Here is a 20806-nt window from a genome sequence, read left to right as displayed (position 1 = left end):
CGGCAAGGAAATTTTCTCTTTTGGTAAATTTGTGCTCTTAGCTAGAATCTGTGAGTGGCATTACGAATGAAGGAAATTTAGAGGGAATCATTTGCATTTTATAAGCTTCATGGGTGGCTTTTACTGCCAGAACTTGTAAACATGACATTTCCATATTTATCTCCATGCGACGGCGTTACTCACCGTCGCAACATTCTAACACATCTGCACGAAATCCTCACCGGTTTCACTCCTGTATCCTTCTTGTTAACGAAAATGAGTAGCAGCACGAAGGACAACAGCTAAAAGGTGAACTGTGAGCTGAAAATGACAAAAAATTTACATAATGTGAACATGGGAGTTTTATTTAATTTTGAATAATTTCAAGCTTTGTTGCAAATAATTTACATCGATTTATTTTATAAATCTATATATACATATATATATATATATATATAAATATATATTCATTCTCTTACGTGTGTATTGAGTGTACAAGCGAGCGTCTGTTTAATCCATAAATTTCAGTAGATATTGTATTTGCACCTCAGGAGCGTGGAGCAGCGCCTGGGAGCTTGCTGTGACCGATGAACGACAGGGCCGTTAATGCCATCGAGGATACTGTTAGCTTCTGTCATGTTCTTTTATTACCTCGAAATCAATATTTATTAGAGGATAATGGCTGAGCTCACAGCAGCCTTAGAAGGGCGCAGGTGGGCTACACACCCTGGCCGCCTCCTTTTTGACGTTTGCCTGGCGACAAGGGAACGAATTTGGTGGGATGCCCAAATTGATTATCTTCACTTTAACTGTAAGGTTCAGCCCTTGATCAAATTTGGTCAATACATTTTTAGAAATGTTGAGCTTGACAGAAGGCTAATAAATTGCCAGCACATAGATACTTAGTTGTAAGAAGTATCAAAATGATGGCATATTGTCAAAAAGTCAAGCTATTTGTTAAGTCGGGATCTTATATTGTTATATTGGCAGCAGCATTTAAAGTCGCATCAGCTTTATATATTTCCAAGCAGAAATTGATATACTATAACAAGTGTCTTATACTTTTTCAATTTACCCTAATTAATACATCACATGAAATATTTCTTTAAGATTTTTTTAAATTATCTTCTGCATACCGCCGGTGTTGCAACGTGGTTAGAACTGCCAACAACTACACAAAATATATCCACTCACCCAAAATAATTTTTTCACTCCATTACGAACTGGAAAAGTGTTCCATCCATTTTGAAACAGCAATTAACTTTAAACAAGCGTGGCCAAGCTCAACATAATTAATTCATTGCCAAGCACCCAGAAGTGGCGCTCTATTCGTGGCCAGTTTGTAGCCAACTACACTCACTCCCACACACACACACACACACACACACACACACACACACACCTTAGGAGTACATATAGCCACTGGTGCTGAGCTGCTGACATGCCAATAGAAGTAACTATTCCATGAACGCGTGTTTCTGGTCGCCAGTTGCGCTGCTTTCCACACCTTACATAATTTGTAGGAAGAGAATTTTCTTTATTGCTGAGCCAGTTTTGTGGGGAAGTGGATGAAAATGACTATGCGCTGTGGCAATTAAAGGACCTTCGCTGAACGCGCCATTCTCAGGACGATGTCTGGCTAGCAACGTTTAGATATTTACGCGTGTTCTCCATTAAAGCAATATTAATTTACTTGAAGCGAACTTACCAAGCAACCGTTGAAACAATGGGAATATTTAATAAATTCGGCACTTACGCTTGATTATTAATTTAACAATATTTAAAGCTCTTCTGGAAGCCAGCTTGGTACGGTTCATATACCTTAACATATGAAGGCAAATACCTTTATTATAAGGAACACTTCTAATGCAATATGATTATTAATTTTAATTGTTCAATTATTAATAGTATGATATTGATGATTGCAGAGAATCCCATTGTTGTCTGGCACACATATATCACTCTCTTTGTGCTTGTGAGAATTCAGAAAGTATATTCTGCTTACAGGGTATTATCTAATCAATCACTCTGAACTTAATTATTCTTACTTTCTAATCAGCTTTAAAAGAATTACAGCCTCCAAGCTCAAACTAGTTATTCCATAAAATGGGCTACAGAAAAAAGCAACAAAAACCAAAAACACAAAGGAACTGGAAAATATAAATATGGAGCATTGATAAGGATATAACGATATCCATGCCGTAGCGTTGACGATGATTTGCGGCAGCAGCAATTTATCAAACATATAATTCAGACCATGAACCGTAGCCGAGTGAAGAAGCAGTCGTAATTAAAGCAAACAACTGGGGGAAATACTTAAACTCATACGTGCACACACGCAAACAACACACACACATACACACACGCACACACACACACACACATATTACGCACTCATGTTCATTGGCTAGTTGCCAGATGGTAGAGAGCAAAAAATAACATAGAGCAATGCATGAGAGAGCGTACATCGCATCTGTCTCTGGCTCGGTAGCTAAACTTAACAACGAAGCCAACTGAAACGAGGTACGGCTCTATTGTCAGCAGTTTTGGCCATATACCATAGGGCTGCAGAGCGCCAGCACAGCAAAAGGAAAAGCAAAACGCACGACAGTGCGTATGAGCAATTAAATATAATAAAGCGAGGCAGATGACATCCAGAAAAGGAAAGCAAAAAAAAGCAGACGTAAACCATCAACATTGGGAATTGTGTCGAAAATTTGCTCGAATGCCTTTGTGACTTACGTTAACACACAGAGAACACCACACGACAACAGGCACGGTTTTATTCACATTGATTTCCTACTAAATACACAAAGTATGTGTGTGAGTGTGTTTGTGTGCGTGTGTACATATAGGCTCCATTGTCATCATTGCAAAAGTTGAAAGTATTTATTATCTGCTCTTATTGCCAAGCCATGTCAATATAGATGCACATTAATATTAAATGTTTGTAATACACTGAAAGTGAAACAAATGTAAATTAAATTGAATAATTTCACTTACCAAACAAATACGCATTTATAGGATTGATAATAAAACGCAACGATTGTCTATATTTTCTACAAATATTAAATAATAATTACCATACTTATTTAAGCGTCAACGGGTGTGAATAATACTTTCGGATAAATGTGCCAAAGTGTAACCTAAACTATTTTAATTAACATTTTATAATTAGCATTACATGATTGCAAACTATAAGTACGTTGATTCAGATTCCCTTTTCGTTTATATTATACATCCATAATTATTAATATGCAAAATGAATATTTATGTTTTCAGATTTGGTAATGCGTTTATTTTAGAAATCGCATAACTGATTTTTCCGAAAATTAAATTTACCGTGTGGTAATGACAGAGATTTACGATTATGATAAATTGTACAGTCGAATCCATCTTCGTGTAACCTTAACTTCTCAAATATTTACTTTTTTCTTTACCCCCCGCTTTATGCACGGGCGCAAGTCTCTATTATATAATATATAATATATGGTATCTAAGTTAATATTTAAAAAATTCTCAAAATCGGTTTTTATCAATTTCATGAAAATGGGCAAAGATGGCAAAGAACAGAATTTATTTAGAAAATCTTCAACTCTCGAGATTCTGTAGTTATCGAGATAGACGTGATTACCAGACGCACAAAAAGAGAGAGGGACGTGGCTGTATTGAATCAGCTCGTCGTCCTGATTAAGAATATATATTAATTATGGAGTCGGAGATGCATACAAAAAATCATCATATGCGCCTATTTACAATGGGTTTGGGGTATAGAATGTGTCTTTGATTAGCTGCATGCACGTTTCTAAGCATGTTATGTTTCCATTTTGATTTCTGTGCATCCATCATGCTAATGTACTCGAAAGGTGACTGGACTAGAGTATTCTTACTTCAATTCATATTTTGCTAATGAGAGTGTGCTATTCTTTCATTTCAATTGCCATTTTTTCATTGTCTGTGGCTTGGCAACAATGTGCTTTAATGAAATACAATTGAGGAATAAGTCCTCAGTACCTTGAGGACAATGAACGGACTCCATACCCGAAACATGTCGAATGAGAATCGCCCCTTAAAAGTCCTTAAGTCATCTTTTGCAAAAGTCAATCGAGCAGACGTTCTGTTTTTGGCTTTTTGACTGTTTCTATGCTGTGAGGCAGTGCGGGCATATACTGCGGGGAAAATTGTTGGGAACGTCAACAGATGCTGCCCGAGAGCTCATTGCGTGTGCGGAAACTTTGCTAACCGAAAATGTTGGTTTGTTGTTCAATGTTTTGTAGGTATAGCTTGGCATTTTGAATGTGAATTCTTAGTATGTGCCCTATTTCGATAAACAGTCAGGACCAGAGTAAGTCCAATTGACGTTGTGCTAGACAATTAATTGAAGTAGTGCAATTATAAAATCCTTTGAACGAAAGGAACTCGCAGTTTTTGACTAATTGGCACACGACTCAGCTAAGCCAACATACAATCTTTTGTGTGTGGGTAAGCTATTCTTTGGCGCTTTGAATGCTAAAACTAAATGGATTTCAGGCAAAACACTGTGTTCTAGTGCATTGTATTATTCTCTGAATTGGACTGCAAGGCTACTTAGACTTAAAACAATCCCATGGATGATATAAGTAGGTAACAGCGTCCAAAGAACGTGTTCGGGGCCATAACAAAGACGACAGCCAAAATGCAGAGTTTAAGGCTACATCACATTTACGTTACTTTTGCGCCATATACTATTTGGGTATATACTAAAGAAATACCTGTGAAATTCGGTTATTTGGCCAAGCAAAGGCAATATGCTGTGATGCAGCAATTGCTCTCGCCGTGCGAGTCTAGACTGAGGGTCATGGCAACATTTATTTCGCATGAGTGTTTAAAGCTTAAATCCGTAAACATTTGGTGCTTGCCCTACGGGACATGCAGACATGCGGACATGCGGGGTTAGCGGGCGGCCAAAGTGTTCGCTCCCAATGTGGTGCGGCTCATCAGGCAACAGCCGCTGTCTGTGGAATTTTTCAACCGTTTTGTAGGCAGACATCTGCTTTTAGATCAAAGGGTCAACTTGTGGGTGATTTATTTATGCGCAGCACTGTATTTCCACGGCCAAATTAGGCTTAAAGCCCTGGCAGCTGTTAACGCTTCGTTTGCCTTTGCCTTTGCCATTGCCGTTGCTCGCCAAAAAGGTTTTCATTCTGTTTGGACTTGAGCATTCTATAAATTCTCAAATGCCCATTTCAAAGCTAATTTGGTCCTGCCATATGGGCAAGTATGGTGTCTAAATGCGCAAAAGTGAATAATAAATGGGTAAATAGATGTATTGATCCTTTTAGCTAATGCCGATAGACAGATAGTACGGTAGGGGGTTTATTATGAGTCCATTCAGAAGTCTATCAGCAGACAAAAACGATTAGAAATTCGTAATGTGTTTTGCTGGGCAAAAACTTTCAATATGATAATTGCTAAAAATATTTTGCTAACCAAGGTAGCTCCCACGTTGCCGAAAGCGACAAGCTCTGCAAAAGTTTGTCTAGCTAGAGATACCATTAAATAGTTCCCAAAAATATAAAAGCCGATAATAGTGCACAAAGTTTAACGTTTTGTCAAATACATTAACTGATTTATTCTAAAATAAACAAACGGTACGCAAAAGGCAAAGTGTGTAAGCACCTCGAAGGAAAAGTTTACGCATTTGAAAGTCGGCCAATTGGTAAGTGGACTGAAATGTTATTAGCCACTCACTGTGACCACAGGCAATCATCGTTGGCCTGAACCGTTTTGTCAGATACACGTAGTTGGCAGTCTGGGTCACAGCAGTCAAGCGGGAAAAAGACATTTTTCAATCCTGCACAAGCAGGACTCAAACAACAGTCTGTGCTAAAAGGCAGATACGCAGTGCTTCATCTGCTGCAGATAAGCTGAATGACTTGCACAGCACCGAAGGCATGGGCATAAAGAGAAACTTTTTTAGGCTCCGAGTTATGGGTGCTGCATCCAATCAACAGCAATTGCCGTCAACTCGTCTGACCAAAATATAAGTACAAGAAACAAAAACGCAGTAAGAACAGGAAGCTCGAGCCTGACTATGTCAGAGCTCAAAGGAGCTTAACTCCTTTTCATGCATCAGAATGTCTTTGGGAGTATATATCTTTGTTTGAATATGTGATAAGTTGCCTTAAAGCAAAAATAAAATTGAGATCATGTTCGAAAGCAACGCTCAGTGCGCTGCAGTCTCAGGGAATTAAAAATTAGACTGTTGAATAAAAGTGCTTGTTGGCCCCGAGGCTGTTAACAATAGTTCTCATTTAGATGCCGCAAGTGTTTGAGTTCAGTGAGACTTACGAGGCGGAAAATGAACAAGAGCTAGCAATTCAATTCAGGACGTCGAAGCAGCTGACTCGGCGCCGGGCGCCGGGTGCCAGGGCCAAAGGGCATCGGAGGAGGGGACCAGAAATGGACGTGAAATGCGAGGACGATGCTCACTGACCACCCAGATGGCAGCAACAACAAGCAATTCGCACTTAAATGTCCAAAGCGGAAGGCATTCCGCATTTTGTACAATTTAATTTTGTAGTAAATTAAGCAAAGCACAAGTTAAATCAGCCTTTCCTGTAAATTTGTGCAAATGTTTATCCCGTCCGAGCGCATCGTTTGCCCTTGCGCATCCTTCTCCCCTCAGCACCGCAGGAGGCTTCCTCGTCACGTTCACTTGACTTTGTGAGACTCTCTGCTGTGCGGTTTCGTTTAAGTGGGCAGGCTTTGTCTTAATCAGCTACAAATCGTAAAAGTGCGGCAGGACGATGACAATAAATACACATACGCCGCGTGGTACCCAGTTGTGTGCTGTGCTGCGAGGTGTGAGGAATTAAGCCATAAGTGGAATTAAAGGCTTATCGAATGCCCAAGGCAGACGTTGAGTGGTAAAAACCGCAGTCCCCAATGATGATTATCTAAATAATTTTTGTGATTACCTCTGCTGGACCACAAACCACTGCCAGACACAAAGCAATGCTCATTTTCAATTTCCCCATATCTCTAGTCTGACAGCCTACATATTGCTGATGCGTGTGTGTGTGTGTGTGTGTGTGCGTGAGTGTGGGTGTGTGCTTGAGCTGATTTCGGTTTGCATTTAATTAACGCCTCGCAGCAGAAGAGTCGCCCAGCTGCTCCCCAGTGGCCTACTATTGCAGGCGCAATTACAGGAAAGTGGCTTTTGATTTCCGCCTTGCAAGCTCCGTTAACCACACCGTCTTGAGTACTACGAGGCGGGCACTCATTGCTTATTCACTGTTCGTTCATTCACAGTCCGACTCCATTGTAATTGTGTGCATTGTATTTTTGTCTATTGCAAGGTTGCCATCTCCCTTGCGCCATTTCTATTATTCAGCTTCAATTTCGAAGTTTTTTCGCGGGTAATTGCTGTGCAGCACCGTAAAACGAGAGGGTAGTCGGCAGCGAGGAGGCTACAAGGCATAATAAAATACTTACAAACATTTATACACACGTATACATATATATAAGTACGTAATTATTTGTATACAGTACCTTTTAAGGTATGTTTTGCCTTCCTTTAAGTCCTTTAAGTGTCTCCCCTCATCAGCAGCGCTGACTTTGCAGTTCAACCAATCGTTGTAATTGCTTGTCCGACAAATTAATGCGATTATTTTTACGTGGCGAAAATAATCCGTCTGTAAGCTCATTTGACACTTTCACGCGAACTCGCTGCGCAATGCGATTCCACACCAAGTTCATTCAATTTCGAATGGCAATCAACCTCCCTCAGGCAGCCGAAGCGTGCTGTCGCCTGGTATCGGAAATCTAAACTCCTGCTCTCAAAAAGTATAATTCTATTTGATTCTATTATCGCTTAATTAAGTAAGAGAGCTTTCAATATGTAGTACAAGTGACTAAATTACTCAATAGATAAAAGGGCACAGCTAACTTTCTCCACAGTTTCTACTAAACTAAAACTTTCATGAATATCTAAATCTAAATATTTACCAACTAAAAACACAAACTGTTGAAATAGGTATTAAAAATGTAATGAATAAAACATACATTTATGCACACAGACTGCAAATATGTATGTCTCAAGCGGACTTAAAACAGCTGCAAATATGTATTCACACACGCGTATTTAATGACTGCAATCCTTCTGAGCCTAGACAAACATCCTTGCGCTTTGCCAGCGGCCAATGTAAGAAATTAACGATGAATGAGCTCACGTGGCCCGATTGCTTGCAGGCGTTTTCTTAAGAACCTGATGATGGACCGACCCCATATGTTCTTTGAGACTTACGCAGTTCAAAAGGGCCTTTGGCAGCTTTGTGAGACAGCGCGACGGCACAATTTTCGCTATTAATTTGTGTAAAAGCAAACAGCAGAGATTACTAAGGATACAAGACAGCATGATGATGTCAATAATAGACGGAGAGCTGGGCTGAGCTGAGCTGAGCTCAAGTGTGGTGCGGTGCGGTAAGGTGAGGTGGAGACAGCGAATAATGATTGGAAAGAACCCCTTATGTGAAATCAAACACCCGGGGACATCAAGACCATGTGCGCATACATAATTGACGTTGAATTCGGATTCACTTTAATCTTTCCTGTGATTTGTTTGGCTTCCGACATATCTTAAGAGTTTCTATTTGGTCATGAATGATTTACAATTGTGCAACAGAGCTGGAGTTCTACTTTATTATTTGACTTTGCATTTGATCCTGCATAATGTTGCTCCAACTGGGCTCCAATGGCTGCTCATATTTCATGATGTCTTTCACATATTCGGAACAAGTGTTCCGGTCGTTGGTACCAAAGGCGGTTTTGACGTAATTTCGTAAATCAAAGAAAAGGCACTGGCATAAATTCCTTATTCATTAATAACGTAAATGCACCCATGAGTTTTCAGCCAAAAGCTAAATAAAAGCAAAAAAAAAACATGCGAAACAGACAACCAGGAAGGCATTCCAGCACAGTGCCTAGACCCAGGTTCTGGTCCAACATCGTATCCCAGCGACCGCTTTCCATTTGACTTGTCGTGTGGGCCGCGTTTCGATTCGTTTGTGGTTTTTTGATCAACGTCATCATCATTTTTCGTATGGATGATTAATTGAACGAAATTCAATATTCACAATTGAATTGGTTGCTGGCTCGCTGCTTCTTACTTGGCATTGTTCACAGCATTCACAATGTCCCGAATCCGATTAACTTCGACTCGTCCGCCGTGTTGTTGTTGCTGTTCAGCTGGCTGTAACTGCCTGTAACTGGCTAAGGGCGCATTGCAAAAGGGTTTAAAGCTCGCATATTTTTAACAGACATCCGCCGGAAATGTGTGTTTGCTACCCCCCCAACAATATTATATAAAAGGAAATTTCTTTTAAAACTCAGCAGTTCACAACACAATAAATCCATATTGGGCATGTAGCTGGGGCTATTCGTTAGGGCTTATTTTCTCAACCGAGTGGGTTTTTGTGTTCTCTCACGAAATACGAGAAAACAATTGGCAAATCAATTTACTCGCAGCTGATGTGCACATTTCGTGGAATTCATTTCTGGCTAATTCGACTGTCACTCAGGCTCTGACATTATTTCTAATCATGTTGATACAAGGTCTTTGTAGAGCTAATTGATTTAAACACGCTTTGCACTTGACAATTGATTAACTGCAAATGGATTACATATTAATCTCAAATTAAGAGCATTTATAGCAATTAAAACACACATTTGTTTAAAAATCAAAATATTTAAATTGAAAACATATTAAAAACGATTTACGTCAGCTTGAAGTACACAAGATTAAAACTTGAGCCTTAAATAATCTCCTGTTAATCCCATTTGTTTATTTTTAAACAAATAAAATAAATTTACAACGAGACCTACTCAGCTGCATTTTTGTGACCTATTTTTTGCGAGTTAAGATATTTGAACGCTGTAAAACTTAAACATGCACCAATTAAATATATTTAAGGCCAGAAGTACTGAGCACATTTATGCCCACAGGACCCATTTTAAAATCGAGTTAAATTTTGATTTCACTTTCGCTTATACAATATAGCCATAAAACATATATGCGCATAACCCCGGGCAGACACAATATACAATGTATGTTTGCTTACTGTTGGCCGTGTGTCCCGACAGACAATACAGAAGTGATTGGCAATTCGGTAATGATGGCCTCATTGAAATTCGGTGGGAGCGCAACAGGATTAAGGATGCTGGTTGGAGCAGACAGCAAACATTTGCATGCACAATAAATCAAAACGATCCAATAACTTTTGCGAACGGGCTGCTCAGTCATGTGGAAAATCATTGAGCTAAAACGCTGTAAAAATGGTTTAAACAACTTTATCGCAGTCGCCGCGGCAAAGACATGACAATTGGGTGGGCGTGGTCGTGTGTTTTTTTGAAAACGAACAAATTAAACCGACAATATTGCATGTGCATTAACTAGTCGCATATAAATCTGTTATAATGGCACAGGGATAAAAAGCTTAAGCGGCTTGAAGAGGTTAAAATAAAATCGAAATGGGCTGCTCACTTGCGCATTCGTTTTCAACTGGTGCTCACTTTGCCTGCGTATGCCTATGCCCCATCCCCATCCCCATCTCTATCCCTAGGCCCAATGCCAGCACAGTATTGCGCAAGGCCGTAAAATTACAACTGCGCCACTTTTGGCTTTTACGGCACCATAAATCGAAACAAAAGTGTCGTTTAGCAATTGAAAGCGAAAGCCAGAAAGTAAAAAAAAAACTCGAGTGGCAGACCCAGCTGACCCTGTGTGAAGCCCAAAATTTAAGCCAATCTCAATCTAACGCAGATCTAAGAGCTGAAATGCGAGTGTCGGGATTTCAGGCTCAAAGCGCACAATTACAGCACTAAAGAAAAAAAATGCACGCGGCCATTATGACTTCCGGGCTGAAGGATGATGCTCGGAAGCTGCTGCAATCAAAGTTCTCGCCATGCTCATATACATTTCACGTTGCGGTAGAGTGCGGCGTAATTAAATTAAGCCAAAGCCACACCGCAGCGAGTTGCCAACCCAACCGAATTGGGTTACACGCCGCCCACTTAACACCATCCGCCAGGCATTGGGATTTTCGGCCACAGTTCCAGCAACACTTAATTACTTTTGATACGTGACAATTTAATCCTTTGCTACTACGTAGCCGAAAATCGATGTCAGAAACCACTGAGCGGTCATATGCCAGAGGCTTTTCATATACACACACATTAATTCCCGATATCAGACCAATTTCTCTATTTAACAAAGTGGCAAGGTTTCGGATCAAATTACGGATAGTTAATATACTCGAATGTAATTGCATATATGAGCCAACTTAATGATAATTATTATATTTACATCAAGTAGCCATAAGCAGGGCTTAATGGGGCTTTAAATTGTTTTTGTTGCATATACAGAAGTTATTTTAAAGAAGTTCGAGTCTGAATATCTTGTTGTCCGTTTAGTATATTTAAGGATTCTTCTGTGCATACCTCGACTAATTGACTTCTTTTTAGCCCAGGCTAATCTGGACTTCAGCTAAGACTTCCCTTTGCACGTATCAACACCACAATTCAGGGCTTATCTTTATTCTTTTATAGCTTAGATGGGCAGCATAATTTAAAGATATGTTTTTGTGGGAATTTTGCCACCTTTTATGAGCACCCCTCTAAAGTATGCCCACAGAGAGCGGGATCCGCCCCCGCTTTGGCCTACGACAAACACAATGACGAAGGTCCTTTATATACCCGAGCCTTTTCGTTTAATCACTGCGCTATTATTAATCATTCAATTGTATTCCCAAGGCAATTATGTTAATGCGCAGCACATTTTTAATTAACCAAAACACATACAAACGCACACACACACATACACACACGCACGAGCATATGAATTTGCACATACGCACACATACACAGAGACATTATAAAACCACACACAGGCATTCAAAGTGGGTTAAAGTGTTTATGGTTGAGTGAGGCGATTAAGGATCTGGCGGTATATGGTAAATTGGTGAGGTGCTCCAAATTCCATTGCTCCAATTGGGCCTTGGAATTCCAATGCCCCGAAAGCCAACCTGCCAATTAACCCCACTGAGAATACAAAAGAATTTAAAGAATTATACATTTATTGGATTTGGGATGAAAAATCTACGCACGTTTTCTCGTCTATGGACTGTACACTCTAGACCTCGAAGACATTCTATAATGGGTACCAAATCGACGCATTAGATCAATTTGGGATTGTGACTGCAAGAAGATATATTAGCTATAGAATTGTTAAGCAATTCTACAATGCCTATAAAGGTAAATTGAATAAGAAATTTTACGAAATAGTCACAATATAATCAAATTGCAGGAATACATATCTCTGAGTGTATTCGGGAATCTTTACTGTATAAAAATCTCAATGTTAATTTTCCCCCTTATCCGGTTGAACTTTTTAAGTGAAGTTTTCATAAAATGACAAACTTTTCACATAAAAGGTAAAACCGAGCATACATTTAAGGATCTGCACACACTCGTACCCACATTTAAATGCACATTTACATATTTGCGAGAACTTAATTGTCTGCGTGACGCTGGGTCTAAGAGTTAGCAAAGTCTTGCATTTTCCGTATCCTGCTCCCAGCCCCCAGCTCCCGTCTGCGTGCCAGGCCGTGGCAATTACTGTGGCGACGGCCCTTGCCTATTCCACAAAAACTGAAAATAAGTAAATTATTAAATGCAAATGAATCTCCTTGTCAAATTAATTCCCCTCTATCTCTCCCTCTCTCTGCGCTTCTCTCTTTTATAATTACACATTCTCGTTCAGTTCCGAAGTGGCATAGCTCATTGCATCATTATGAAAATAAAACAATTCGCATAATATTATTGTTTATTGCGTAATTGGACTCGGATAATTAAGAGTTGAAACTGACTGCGCGAATTACACAGATTCGTAATTGCAACAGAGCTCTGGAAAATTACATTTCAATTTGTTAAACTTGTTCTGGATCCGAATCTGACAGATTAATCAATAACTTTTGTTGGAAACTGTTGCAAATGCTCGGCAAAATATGCACATTTGGTAGACCAAAAAAATTCTATTACAAATTTACAAATAGAGAATAAACGCTGTCCCTCGCTGGACCTCGCCGGAAAAAACTCAACTCTCTTCGGCCAAGGCATTGCATGAATGCAAATCAAAGTTCAGAACTTTGCGGCCCCAAAGTGCGGAAACTTGCACCGGGTGTACCGGACATGTATGCAAAGTATGTTTGCATCTAAATTGAGCGTACAGACAACGGCACAGGTGGCAAAAAGCTCCGGCATTTTAACATATAAGGACAATCGATTTTCGATTATCGTTTAGGGCGTTCCAGCTACCTAGCTTGAGGCTGCAATTGAAACCTGATTGTGGACACGGAACCAGCCCAAACGCTTCAGCAAACGCAAACACAACAAAATGACACAGAAATTGCAGGCGGGGTATTCTAGGAAGTGGGGGCAAGGGTGTGCAGGCAACGATTCTTTGCGTGTTGTTTCGAGATAAACGTAAATCGGAGCCTGCCATCACAACGCTGGCAAAAAGCAAAGAACAAAAACAAATGAATGCATTCAATGCATTTATTTATGCCTTTACCTGAGTATGGAAATAGTAATTGTTATAAATTCCAAATGCATTTTCGATGCGTGTAGAGGCTGGCACACCCCAGCATGCGGGGTGTGCAGGATGTACAGAGTGCAGAGGGCGGAGGTGTAGTGTGTGTTTGCTGCTCTGCCGTAAGGGTCGACAATTGGCTAGGAGATCAGAGAGTTTTGCATTTCATTGGGGTATATTGAAAAATACATATAAACAGAAAATTAAATTTTAGCTGTCATCGTACGTGACTGGAATACAAAACAAAAATATTGCGTGTGTGCGTGTGTGCGTGTAGACTTTTTACTGGTATTCAGGTAATAGTAGATTTTCGGTTTTCAGAGTCACGTGAAAATGTGCGAAAATGTCTTTAAAGCGTGACAGCATATGGGCGATAGTGCTGGAAAATGTGCGAATGTGCGACTATTTAATGGAATTCGAATGTAAAATCACAGTTAAGATAATGCAAAGGTAAGCCCAGATAAACGAACGGTGTTCTTTATAACGCTTAAGTATTTACCATTTAATGTTTTGCAAAAGATTGAAAAACTCAAGATGCACATGAATTAACTAGTCTCCAACCCTTCTAGATAATGGGGATCAATAAAGAGGACACCCTGGGTCAACTAATTGGAATCGAATATATATATATTTGAGTACAATTGTTCATTCTTCGCATTCTCGTTAACAGTTACTAGGTATATAACACGATTGAAAATGCATAGCAGTTGCATGCAACCTCGTATTTGCAACCTTCAATGCAACCAGCATGTCCTTTGCCTAGGCTGACATAATATTTATTTTTCTACAGAATCTCCATTGTGGAGGGAATTTAAAAATATGTCGCCTATATTTCCATAAAGCTTTATTCATGCTTATAGTGTACTGGAGGTACTATATGCATATATTGAATAAATTATTGTTTACAGTACTTTCAGTATGCCATTAGGGTCTCGAGGCAGGGCTGGCTGGGTCCTTTTGAGCGCTTTGACTAGGTGCGTCTGCCCAGGGTGCATCTTTATTTAGCGCTGTTTGATAACCACAACCGCTGCCATTGTCGTTGCGGTCTGAATTTTAATTACAGTTCTTTGAGTAGCAAGGACGCTCGCATCATTTTAATGACACAAAGTCGCTTAGGATACACACTCCGTCTGCCTCCGTCTAAGGCCACGGCAACGGCTACGGCTACGGCACTAGAATGCACCCGAGTAAATGCAATTGAAGTCGGTTGCGCTTTGCAACCTGTTTGTGTCATATGCAAATAGACATCGGTCTTGGTTTCCCTTCTGCCTTTGGTATGCAGAAGCTGCAACGGCAGCCAATGATGAGCAGGACCTACGGATTTTGTGCGTGCCACAGCCACAATGACAGCCCAATCGACCCGAGCTGCAGATGAAACCCTGAAAACATGGAATGCAAAGTTGATGCACCAAGCTCCAATGCCCACCGGTAGACATGCTAATTGACGGTTTGTAATTTCCCATACAATTGCTCGTTGATTTAGCAAATATTTGAAGATATCAGATTTTTTCAAACGCAAATTGAACGTCACCGTCAGTTGGAGAAACAACTGCAGGCATTTGGTCCTTCAACTAATCAAATCAACATTGAGCCAATGAATACCTTTAAAGCATTGCTTTGAAATGATTGGAATTAGTATTGGGCCATCCCCAATTACCAATTGGCAATATGTTTTCACGTGCTCTAATTAATCAGTCACAACATATTCATTTGCATATTACGCATAATGAGCTTCATGCTTACAGCTGCTCTTCAGCTTATAATACTTAGTTTGAACTGCATGCACATACACTGAGCGAAAGTAATTGGATCTTTACATCAGAAAAACTTGCTTAAATACGAAAAGTCTAAGATCATGCGCAATAAATCTTAGCATATTTAGAAACTAGGATGTCATGTAATTAGAAGAATATGCGGATCGACAGTCTCTAAACCTGAATTTAAAAACTTTAAGACACCACGAGCTTATTTAAATTGCAAGTAAAATTGTGTTAGGAATCCAAACAAGTATTTCTTTAAAATATATTTATATTTTATTATGTTTAACTAAACATTCATCAACTTTTAACTGCACTCAAATATATTCATGTACCTTTATTATGCATTTTTTTCCTTCTTAGCCTAAACGAACATTATTTAAAGAAAAGTTAGTTAGTTAAAGCGAAATAGTATTTGGTTAAGGAATTTATTTATTTGCTTTCAAATTATTAGTCCCGAGACTTTTTTCTCAGTGTGCGTATGCAAACATATTCATAGTAGACAATATGGATACACAATATATTCACACTTCGACTAGAATGAATAGTTTCATGCGTCAATGGGGACAAGGCAGGGACTAGAACTCGGACTGTGCCTGGCAACCGCTTTGTTGCCAGGCAGAGTGAGATTGTCTGGCGCCACCACAAAATTAATAGACTTTGATGTCGATGCCCGGCGAGCTCATTTTGAGAGCTGCACCCCCAAGTGGAGCCGGGCAAATGGGACGCATGCCGCATAAATTTGGCAGATTGAGCACCGAAATAATGTTGCGTCTTGGCGCAGTAACGAAATGAACTAATTTGTTATAGAAATCAAGTTGCCATTTGCCTGGGCCATTCCGCTGTCATATCCAATATTAAATCAGTTATGTTTGGCTGAACAATAATGGCCTGTTTTTTTTTGGAAGGGAATGGGGCCGGGCCACACATGGCCTTAGACAATATAGTAATTCGTAAGACAACAAAATGCCCAGACAACTAAAAGAAAATGCGAAATTATGGGAAACAAACTAGAAGACCAAACTAGGCAAGACTAGAGGATACCCTGTAGATCATAAATAAGCCAAAGAAACATTGTTAATCAAAATTCTGATAAAGAATATGTGATGGGCTTTGAGTTGCCATCTTTTATCTATTACAAGCTGGTATCCACTTTTATCATACTCTTTTCTGTCCTTTAAAGGGCATACAAAAACTAAGAACAAGCTCGGCTAAGGATGGAATTGCCTTTGGTACTATCACTAGTATTAAAGTGGCATAAGAAATGCGAAAATCCGGCAAAAACGAGCGGGTAAGCGAATCGGAAGCGACCGTCTTAACATTATAACAGAAAATTGTTTTTGAAAACGTAAATCGAGGACAAAATGACCAAAAGCCTACGGCATGTCAACGCAACAATGGCCCAAATAGATTGACAAACAGGCTCTAAAAGAAGCTTGATGTGTGTGTTTTGTGTGTGTGTGTTGTGTGTGTGTGTATTGTGTGTGTTTGCTGATGCTGGTGGTTGCGGTGGTTCCGTTGCGGTAATCATATTTATTTTTGGTCTTTGGGGTTTCAAATGCATTCGAGCGTAAAAAAAATGCTTTAAACTTGTTTCGGTCGCTTGGCTGCCGAACAAACATGAACTTAACTTTGAACTTGTATCAGGTGTAATTTCAGGTGGCAACACTTATGCAGACATTTTATTTTTACTTCGCTTTTTTTTTGCAATTACAGATTTGTATAATATTTTCGGAAATTTCCCCAGATGCTATTGAAAGAGCTCCGCGGCGGGTGAGTGTGCTTAAGTTTTACATTTTTATGCTGGGGCAATGCCAAACGTTCCATTGGCCCCTTGAAACTAATTTTTAGTTGGGCGTGGCACACAAAATGCACTCAATTTGACAGTTTACAGAATGCGACGAATTTTTATTCATTTCATAAAGTTTACCCGAAACGCCAGCAGCGAGGCACATGTATATGTGCACACAGGTAAGTCCCCTTAGGTATACATATTGGATATATGCATGTACTATATGTACATAAAGACACAAGCCCTCAAAAGCCGCCGCATCTCGAGCAGCAATTTGAAAAGGCAAACGACAGTTGAGCAAAGCAAAGCGATTTCATTAAAGCTTTTGAAATATTAAAGCACATTCAATGAGTGTGCGTGCCTGTGTGTGTGTGTGTGTGTTTGTGTGTGTGTGCCTGAGTGGGCGGAATATGGGCATATGTTGTAGCTCGAAGCACTACTGTCGCTTACCCAACCTCAGCATGTTGGGGCGCACGTAAGTTGGAGGCGAGGCGATGTTTATTTGTTTGTTTGTCGTCCTGGCTGCGCACTTGTGGGCGCGTGTGGCACATCCTTGCCTTGCTACCTTTCTGTTATTTCAGTCCTTTTGTTGTCGCTGGAGTCATCTTTTATTTCATTTTGTCTCATAAGTGTCAGAGCATGAAACGGACAATATAATTTAAATTCTGCATGCAAATGTGCGAGGCCACACACAAATACACACGCACACACGCACACTTACCCAAACGAACTGATGGCAAATGTGTTATCCTGCGCCGCCATTGCATTCGGAAATGCCAAATTTACAATATAACCAAAAAATTTGAATAACTTATTTCACCAAGGAGCCGCTCGGGCTGCGACCCAGCCTGAGGAGGAGCCCATGAATGCCACGGCATGTGGCACTTTCGACCGGAAGAGCTGAAGTCTGTGAATAATTCATTTAAAACATTATTTATTGTAATTTTTCATTGAGTACATGCAGTGGTTACTTTATTGCATTGCTGTTACAGTTGGAGACACTTTTTGAAAATGGGAATTTCTTAAATGGAAAACCGCAGGCTGACAGCTAATGCCTCACCGGAAATTAATTTAATGTATTTGGCATTTTATTGAGAAATCTATTGTGAAGTATCTCAGATGTATAAGGGAATATAAAAGGTATTCGCATAGAAAAAGTCATCATCCTGGATCCGACAAGCGCAAGTAGAGGACATGTCAGAGGCATAATAGGAATAAGGAGCACAGAGGCGTGGTCGTGATTCAGATTAGGTAGATCTATTGAAGAACAACGATGCAGCAGCGTTATCAGAAACTTAAGAGCAATAAAGAAAACGTAAATTGAACATAATTAAACAATTTGGGGCTCCCTTTTTTTATAGTTCAGCAAGCGAGACCTGGTAGGACTTACCCTTCTTAGTATCTAGTCACAGGCGGAGCTAGTCCCACCGACACCTTTCTCTATTAACCCTGACACTCTCCTCCACTTATCCTAGTTCTAATAGCGGCGGAGCAATCCCAGTGACACGCTCCCCAACTAATCTTAACTCAGGTAGCGGCGGAGCAATCCCACCTACATCCATCCTCTACTAAGCTTAACTTGTACTGCGGCGAAGCAATCCCTGCGGTGCCCACCTTCCTTAACACTGACCCCTCTTCTAGCACCGCGTCTTACCATTTTACAAATTTCTTGTAAGTATAGCAGGGTAAACTGAGCTCTACAACCCCGGCTTAAATCATTAATTAATTCCTAGTGGCAAGATTCCGAAACATCTGAGCAAAACGCTGGATAACACTTTGCGGCTCAGCACTTCTTTCAATATTTTTCAGCAAATCTTCGACAATATTTCGTGCGTTCTATTTTATTCTCTTATAGATATAATTTAAAGCAAAACAAGTGTTTATTTAGCAATGACATATTCAACCTATCCTTTTTTGGGTGGCATTATGATAAATGATAAGACCCATTCGTGACATAATTTGAATACCCAAGGGACACTAAAAAATACATGCACATCAATATCCAAAAGTCTGAAATCAATATTTGTACAATATATTTCATATTTATGGCAAAAAATGAAAACCTATGCAATAAAATATATGCGAGTTGGTCACAAAGTGAATGTTGTATTTGATGTCCAGTATTAATCGCTTTTCATTTGCTGCCGCAAATGAGTTATTGCCGGGCTGATACGCCGATTGGCCTGGTCATAAGCCGCTTAAGAGTGTTACAGAAGATGAACCATGGAATTTATTTAGTGACTGACAACAACAACAACAATTACACAGATGCCATTTGCCAGTTGTCAGTTGTTGCATGTCGTTTGTTGTTTGTTGTTTGTTGTTTGTGTTGGCCACTTGCTGTGCTTGTTGTCAATTTTAAGTTTCATTAATTTGGTTTTACGCGCGAGAAACCAAAAACAATTCGGCAGTGTCAATATTTTGGCGCCGGCTGTTGCACCACAGCGGGCCAATGTAAGTGCACGCCAGCAACAACATGTTGTAATGGAAAACAAACACGATGGAGCGAATGGCAAGGGAGGGATAGCAGCAGCAGCAGCAACAACAGCAACAGTGAAGGCAAAAACAATGGATCCGCTTGCAGCTGCGCTTGCAGCCTTAACAGTTCAGCTGTAAAACTAAAACAAAAGCTCTACTAACAGGCAAACATAGACGACGCGACGGCCACTTCTCACTAGTTCGCAACCACTTCAGGCTGGCGGAAGAACAACAGCCAACTAAAACAAAGTCGCCTCTGGCCCGAAACCGCGACCGCAGTCCTCAATTTTGTGTTTTTTTTTTTATGCTTTGAGCGGAAAAATTGACAGTGGCTGCGCCATATGGAATGGCAAAAGGAAAACGCCGGAACATAGCTGAAAGGCTTGATTCAAAAATTGTTTGGCTGTTATTAGTTTCTCGGACTTGCTTGAGACGATTTTAATTAACGCCGCCAATGAGTGCAGCGCAGTCAGCCAGACAGACAGACAGACAGACAGACAGCCATCCAGTTGCTGGCACGTCCTTTACCCAATCCTTTACGCCTCCTCGCATCCTTGTGCAATTAGCAGATAACTCCCGAAAAGTTGCATCTCACAAAGCAGCAACAATACAGGACTTTCTTCGAGGACTTTGTGCAGTCTGAGATACCCAGCTGTAGCTGAATGCCTGACAATACAATCAGGTTCGTTTGTCTTAAGGAATGCAGCACATTAATTCCGAATTAATTGTATTAGACTGGCAACTATCTATCTATTGCAATAATAGTTGAACATAGACTCGAAGAATGTAGCTATGCACCAATTATTCAAAATATTCAAAATAATAGCTAAGCAAGAGCGCTGTAGTAGAGTGTGCTCGACTACAAAATGCCCTGTACTCCTCAGTCCATATATTATTTTGTTTTTGATTCTTCAAGTCATTACATATAGCTCAATATGAACTCCAGAATGCCTGGCCAGGTACTTATAGCCTGATTCTTCCGCGTGCGCCGCACTATTAGAAGTACTATATCTGCTCTCTGATTTTCTTGAAATTTTAAGCGAATAAGTGCGGCATTTAAGTTGTGTTTATACCAAATCACAAGGCTCTTGCTTTAAAAATAAGTTTTATTCAATTTATGCTTAAAAAATCAAGATTGGAAAATGGGACAAGTTATCATCTAAAAATGAAAAA

At 40.0% G+C, this 20806-nt stretch overlaps 1 long non-coding RNA gene across 1 annotated transcript; it reads left to right on the top strand.

Annotated features, from left to right (window-relative positions):
• The first annotated feature begins 13707 nt into the window (after positions 1-13707).
• On the top strand, positions 13708-17530 carry LOC135436797 (uncharacterized). The gene is made up of 3 exons (XR_010437593.1): positions 13708-13902; positions 13962-14056; positions 17080-17530. It is a non-coding gene; the product is annotated as an uncharacterized LOC135436797 (long non-coding RNA).
• The last annotated feature ends 3276 nt before the right edge of the window (positions 17531-20806 follow it).

This window comes from Drosophila montana, unplaced genomic scaffold (assembly GCF_035044405.1).
Source record: "Drosophila montana isolate Dmon_TW-CO22-7 unplaced genomic scaffold, ASM3504440v1 contig_3733_1, whole genome shotgun sequence".
NCBI classification, from domain to species: domain Eukaryota; kingdom Metazoa; phylum Arthropoda; class Insecta; order Diptera; family Drosophilidae; genus Drosophila; species Drosophila montana.
This window is presented reverse-complemented; position numbering and strand designations above follow the sequence as displayed.